The sequence below is a fragment of the Gambusia affinis genome, linkage group LG13 (assembly GCF_019740435.1).
Source record: "Gambusia affinis linkage group LG13, SWU_Gaff_1.0, whole genome shotgun sequence".
Lineage (NCBI taxonomy): Eukaryota > Metazoa > Chordata > Actinopteri > Cyprinodontiformes > Poeciliidae > Gambusia > Gambusia affinis.
The window spans coordinates 8,617,965-8,625,496 of record NC_057880.1 but is presented as its reverse complement, the minus strand read 5'-3'; the positions used below and the strand labels follow the sequence as shown (position 1 = coordinate 8,625,496).

General features: G+C 38.4%; 1 long non-coding RNA gene across 2 annotated transcripts; it reads left to right on the top strand.

Annotated features, from left to right (window-relative positions):
• Positions 1–202: 202 nt before the first annotated feature.
• LOC122842091 lies at positions 203–4,413 on the top strand. 2 transcript variants are annotated; one of them, XR_006372479.1, is made up of 5 exons: positions 203–397; positions 1,453–2,032; positions 2,140–2,295; positions 2,511–2,604; positions 2,797–4,413. It is a non-coding gene; the product is annotated as an uncharacterized LOC122842091 (long non-coding RNA). The 2 variants fall into 2 exon arrangements; XR_006372478.1 differs by lacking the exon at positions 203–397 and having other exon boundaries at positions 1,130–2,032.
• Positions 4,414–7,532: the final 3,119 nt, after the last annotated feature.

Genomic DNA, 7,532 nt, shown 5'->3' with positions numbered 1-7,532 from the left:
GGCAAATTATTACAGGAAGGTGTTCCTGATGCCTGAAATCTAGATTTGCATTAGATAACCTAATTTTCATTATACCTGTTTCGATTGTATGAAGTCTTTTCTAGAGCCGCTTTCTTCACTGAAAAAAGTGATTTTGGAGAGTGGTAAATATGATCTATACAAATCATATGAAATTTAATTAATTTTTTCAGTGAGCCAAGGAATTACAAAATAATGGGTAAATTCTACACATGCTACCCATTCGTTAACATTAAAAACCACTACATAGGAAAATACAGTAAAATATACCCCCGAATCTTAAGTCCGGTGCTCCAACGTTGCGCATGCGTCAAACCGCGTTTTTGAATGAGCGGGACAGGAAACTCTGCATCCTTTACCAACGAACCGTGAGCTGAAGGTAAGCTATTTGTGAATAATACCGCGAAGGCAAATTGTAATATTTGAAATGATGAGATATTACACTTCACTTATATTCGATGTGCATCTGTGTAACATGCCATTACTTGAAATCAAAGTTTGAATCTGTCCCTGGCGCCACCATGGCTGTTAACTGTCTGGACAACTGCAGGTATGTTGCAATGAAATGTGTTCGCGGTGTGCTTTTTACAAGATTAGCCAGCATGCATGACTGTGTCTGACCGCTGGTTTTAAGGTTATAGTCAACGCATGTTTTTTGTAATATATTGAATGGGCGGATGTTTAGGCAACACATAGACTGTAGAGGGGATAGTTCAGCTTTTGCCGAGTGTGGTTAAGGTATAATGGTCATTAAGTATCTGCAGGTCTCTGCTCCCACATCACGCTGCACCGAGACACAGGCGGTTGTTGTTTACCCGTTAGCACCGTTAGCTCCCTCAACATGGCTGCTAGAGTCGGTCTCCGCCGCGGTCTGTTTAAAAACATAATAATTCGCTCTCCAGATTACCTGCATGCATGTGTACTTGTGTCTCTGTTGTTAAAGTTTAGCGTTACCTCTCAGAGTTTTATTTTTGCAATCGGGACTCATGTAAATATGACGTGTCGCACGTCTTTTCCGGTCAGTCGTCATGGAAACAGGACGCTCATCCAGCGTGCTGGATGTGGACCAGAGTGGAAACAAACATGGTGTAAAATGAAAACAAAGTACCACTGTATCCCGCCTTTATGTGTGTAAACACCCACTGTTGCTGCACCAAAATTTTTTAAAGGAATTGTGTGTTCAAGTAAAACATTTTAGAATTGATTTTATATTATAAATGTTTTCAGAATCTTGTAATATTGTTTATGAAGCATATTACATCTATAAATATGACATCTATAATAATGACAATCAAAGATTACTTATTCAAATCTCTACTGAACTAAATCTCCTTTTATTTCTTTGGCAGAAGAATATTGAAGCAAACCTATTCAAATAATCTGATAAACTATTAACAACCTGTCTCAACTTATTTTCTTTCTCTGTCTCTGCAGCTGAGGAAGCACACACCAAACAGCAATGGCAGTCCAGTTAAGAGTCATTTTACAAGAACACAGCATTAAGAAGTTGACACTTCCAACAGGAATTCCCAATACAGTAGACGATCTTGACTTTGACAATCAGTTTTTCAGTGTCACCTCAACTGCTGACTTGTATGACAAGGCCACTGTTAAAATGATCCTAAAAGAGCCTAACATCACCCTTGACCTACACCCAATATTTGAATCAGGACCATCATCTACATTGAGCTCTTTGAGTTCTGTGAGCACCCATCCTGCAAGTACTCCTGAAACAAACATCTGCCCTGAAGATCATGATGCATCCTCACAGGTGTCCGACTCCACATCGTCAGATTCCAGCGACACCATTATTCTGCCTGATTCATGTCGCCTTGCTGCATGGCCAGTGCCATTTCAAGTACCTGAGTTTTCCAGAGACATACAACTAATCCTTGCAGAGGCAAACAACTCATATCATGCCACTGGAAGACACTTCATGGATGCCAGCGTTAAATCAGCAATAATGCAAGAAATGTTTAAAGAAAGGTGGCCAGCATTATTCATTGAAGCTCAGGTGAGAATGTATTTATAATTTTTCCTTCCCATCAAGAAAAATGTATGTGATTACTATGAGATCTGGTCTGTCATTTAAAATTTTATTTTTGTCCTTTTATTTCCTAGATCAAGGAAGAGTTCAGACGTATCACAACAGTTTCTTTGGAGGAGACATTCATGCTAAAGCTTGATGAGTACACACCAGGTCTTATGCAGCTTATGTGTGCTAAAGGAGGGGCTGCTGGTTCCAAGATGCACCCTCTGTTGGACACTTTAAATGACGTATGTTATTTTACTTTTTTTCACAAATATGTCATTATTGATATACGTGAATTAAAAGTGAATTAATTTGTAAAGAATTGCTTTGTTGTGCACAAAGTTGAGCTCCTTACCAACTTAAACTACCCTTTGGTTTTTAAGCAATTCGGTCTTAGTGTATGCAATTCTCTCCCCACTCTCCACTAACAGTCTTTTCACTACATTGTATCTCCCTACAGACACAGAGCATTGAGGAAAAAAAGGGATGCAGTTGTCTGCTGCCTCATTAACTACCTTGGTGAAAGACAAGAAGATCTTTTCCATGACTGCCAGGTATGTCATTGATAACAGATGATTGATTAACTCAAGGGATCCTCTCCCCTCCTTTCCTCTTTCTCCCCTTTTCCTATTATCTTCTGATCATTCCCCTCTGCTCTCCTTTAGATAAGTTGAAATGTATTGAAACAGCATCTTCAATAAAATTAAAAATGTGTATCTTTTTTGTTTCTTTCTTTTAACATGTAGGAATGTGAGGACTACACAGACAAAACAATGAAGGTGATCGTGATGCACAACATCATGGCTGAGGAGGATCCATCAGATGTGTCGATTGTGATTGAGGGAAACCAAGTGATGGAAGGATGTGGAAGGCGAACAAAGGCATGTGTACTGCTGATGGGACTGATATATGCCCTCAACCTTGACTATCCAAAGCAGCTCAAGAACACATTTGAAGCTTTTCAAAAACTCTTTTTGGAATTTGATGGGGAAAAACTACTGAAGAAGGACCACAGCCTCAAAAACAAGCTCATGCAATAGACATACATTTCCCCTCTTGTTCCAAGAGGAACTTTTGTCTGGACAGAGAGTTTTAATGGAGTATAGTTTTATATTTTTGTTCTCTTCCCTCCTCTGCTCCACACACAGACACAGAAATATATGTACAGATGGATACACAAGTATGTTGCAGCCTCTCTCAGCCCACTCCATTGTTCTCTGATTTCTCCACATTGACAGAAATGGAAAAGCAATAGAAACTGGCCAGTCTGGTCAATACCACTGACTGAATCCTGAAGAATTTTGAACTCACCCTCTTTCCCTCCCCATTTGTTTGTTTCTTTTATTCTCATCCTGTCTCTGAGAGTGAGAGCAAGCACAGAAACTAAAGGATGTTGATTTTCTGATCTGTCTTTATCCAGATGTTTGATACTGTACACACAGAAACAATCTTGTAGTTTGTGTGTGGGTTTTGTGGCTTTTAAAATAGAGTAAGGGGCCTCTGAAAGTGTTGTTTGCATTGACCAATTATCCAGAAAGAACATTTGAAGCCATTAGCTTAGTGAGTTATAAAACGGGTTTATTCATTGAAATGTTGTGTGAAGGTGTGTACTGCACTTTATTCATTTTTGGATAATTTAGTGTATTATTGCTGCATATAAACAAGGCAGTTCAGTTATTTGTTGTGTATAAATACACCTGCAGATTGCAGATTTGCTCAGTCACTGTTGTGTGAGGCTGAAGAAACACAAGTAAGAGTTTAGATACAAGAAAATCTTCATGTGATTGGACATCCCTTGCACCTCTGCTCTGATCACCTCACTTCTCCTTTTCTCTGATCTACTCCTTTATTATTGAGCAGTCTGGATGTCCTAAAACAAGGATATGTTTTATTGCCCAACATTACTGAAACAGCATTTGAAGTTGTTAGATTATAACACAGGTTCATTATTTGAAATGTTGTGTGACACTGTTGTGCTGCAGTTTATTCTGTGTTTTTGTTTTTGATGACTTTATGTATTAAAAACATTGAGAAGGTGTATGATCTGAATGTCTTTTTTGGGGGTACATCTTACCTTCTCTGAATAAGTAATGGTTATTAACTGATTTTAATTAACTTTGATTTGTAATTATCAGGTATTACCTACTAGCAAACAAGAAATAGTTTTACCTAATTTAACTGAGTAAGTAGCTGTTGAATATATACATAAATATGAGGTAAATTTTACCCAATTTCTTTAAGTATTTCATATATTTTTTGTTCAGTTAATTTATACTCAATATATGGAATTGAATCTACCCCAACAGAGTAGATGCAAATTGTTACCTCACATTTATTAGGTAAATTCTATAGGTTACTTTTTTCAGTGTTCTAGGTGATCCACGTTTGCTTTTTTTTTTTGTTTGCTTTCTTCCCGTCCGTGTTCAGACCGTGTTTTTTTGCTCAGAAGAGCCAGCTCAGCGGGTTCACAGTTACCTGGGAAGCGGGACCTTGCGGCCGAGCAATGCGGCTGAAACAAAAGCTATGACAGCAGAAGTGTGGAGAGAGTGATGAGACCCCATGCTGGTGAGTGAGCCAGCCTGGCCTCTGAGCCTCCTCTCCGGCTTTCCCTTTCACATCGCTGCCCCAGAGGGCTTCGCGCCACAGCCGCAGGAGCTCCCCGGGTTAACGGCAGTCACCTCGCAAGCTTCCTATGGCCTGTGCAGCATCTGAAATATCTTAGAAGGCCTGCTTCATTTATCACGAAGCAAAATCAAATGCACTTCAAATTGTAAGGATAGTCTTCTACTTTTTGACGTAGGTTATATTTAACAGACGGTTTGAGAGTGTTCTATGTAATGAATATCATATAGGACACAATGTCAAAATACTTAATATTTTAAGTATTAATATGCCTCATAGTCATGTCATGTGCAACAACTTTATCTCCGTTGTTGTTTTAATGAGGCACATCCTGATGAATACTGCCTTCTGTTGATGCTAATGAGTGTTTTCTTCTTCCTCTGAATTAATCCATTCATTCCTGTGTCAAAACTGTTGCCAAGGTCCTGGCAACGGGAAATGAAGGTTTTTCTGATTTCATAATTTTTCCTCTTGCTATTTTTGCAGAAGAATAATTCATTTAGGAACCCTCACACGGGATATTTCAATGTGTTTTAAATAACTTATCAATCACCTGATCGCACTGCTTCCGAATAATCTCGTCACCGTGGAGACCTGGCTTTCACCCCTGCATATGCTTAAGCTGCAACGATATGAGGAGCCACGGCGACACCAGCTTCCACCGCCTTTGCCAGCGTCTTGTTGTTGCTGCGCTGAATGTCAAAACAAGCACTCGACTGGCTGTACGGATGGAGCAGGGGGACGTCTGGCTGCGACGGGGCGTGTGACATGATACGGGACAATCAGACGCCATGACAACCTGGCTGCAATGCTGTTGCTTCGGCAAACTGGCCGGACTGTGTAAAGAGCCCGAGAGGGGAGACGATAAATCAGATGCAGGGCTGACATGGGATGTTTTCATTCATGCTGAGGATTAGCAGAAGTTTGAAATAGAAACGTTATCCCAACTCTTGCTTTCTGTCAGCTTCCTTATGTCACTTTACAGATGATTAAAAAGTTATGTTGAAGAGGATTAACATAAGCGTAGCATGTGAAAACTATAATCCTAGTGGACTTGATTCTTCTTTTTTTTTTGGGTTTGTTTCTTATTCTTCCAAGATGACAAACAAATTTTTTTTAACAACTCTGGAGTTATTTTGAGGCTAATCCATCTACGACCCTCTGTGTAATCCTCCTAATATACAGACCAGAAACTAAAGACTCTGCAAGCAACGGATTTAGATTTCAAGACTTGAAATGAGTCAAAACCTCACCCTCCCAGAATGTAGTTTTTATCCTGAAGAAAAGTTTGTTTTGTTTGAAAAACATAAACTTAAGACAAGGTCAAATAAACAGGATGAGACTTTAAATTCAGAAATAAGCCCAGTTTGTCAATGCCATTAGTTACAGTCAGTCTGCTTAAACTGGAATAAACATCAGCTTTGCTGGCAACACTTTACTGCCAATTACTCATTTACATAACTAGAGTTTAGAAAAGTTAATGTAGAACTGTGTCAGAAGAGTACTGCTTTATTTTATAGTTGGATATTTAATTTAAATATACTTTTCTCAGTTCATTTATTTGGTTTACCAGAAACATTGATGCACACCAGAAAATCCCAATGATGCCCCTTCAAAAATGAAGTAAATTATGTATTAAATGACAAGGGATTAAGGATCATATTATATTGCTTGGCTTGCTGGATCAAGTTAATTTTTTTCCTGCTCCTGTAGAAGATGGTGGTTTCAAGAATGTGACTAAAATCAACTCTCTTAGTAGAAAGAGAGATGATTTTTATTCTTCCAAATCCTTTTCAGTTTTCTGGAGAATCAAATAAAATTGTAAAGAGAAGCCAAAATTCCAGGTCTGACACATTATACACTCTAAGACTTTGATTAACCTGTCAAGACAAAATCCCAGAAATTTAGTTTAGCACAAAAGAACCCCGCGACCCCGAAAGTTTTGGACATCAAGACGTGCTTCAGTAGAGTACCAGTTTAAGGGCATACGCGCTTTCTGAAACAGATTTAATGCAGATTTATTATCCTTTATCTGCCTCAACAGATTTGTGTCATTAGTGAACCAACGAGGCTACATTTGATTGCAATGAACCAACTATAAAATCTAGCCAGCAGGTAATTAAAGGAGAACTTTTTGAAGGGCCTATCTTGACTGCAGTGCAGTGGTTGTCCATAGTTTAATTTTTAGAGCAACTAACCAATAGTTTAACAGCTTATAACAATTATTTGGTTCCAAAATTCCCAGTTTGTCCGCGTGGATAGGCTGCGTTTAATAAAAGTAGCTTTAATAACCTTTATGAACTTTAAACGACGACAGCAGACAAAGGACAAAGCTACTCCTACATTGCCACCTAGTGGTAGCAATTTGAAGTTTTTCATCACTACTATTATTATCCTCAGCTTCATAGACCTAACTTCTTTCCTGAGACTACAGAGTACATAAAATGCCAAAAAAAAAAGAAGTGTGAAAAGAAATTAAAAATTGCTGCAACGCTGACTTAATTTAAGAGGTGACATTCCTGGAGATTACTGTTAATTTTGTACTGGAAGGTCACTGCGAGTAAAGTAAAGAAATATTATACATAAGGACCAAAAATAAGAGCATGGGAGAAATAGTATCATACAGAGAGACGTGATTATACAGTAAACCGTATCTGTTATCCCTGGATGTTGCTTGCACTGTTCTAACATATAAGTTACCTACGGTATGCATTGGTTCAGAAAGTTTTCTGTTGTGGAAAAAAAAATAAAATAGGATATTTAGGCTTAATCTTTGATTCAGACATGTTTACTTTATATTTAGTCTATAGAAGCCCAGAAATGGCTCTCAGAAATGAGGATATTTTCACTCTGGTGTTTT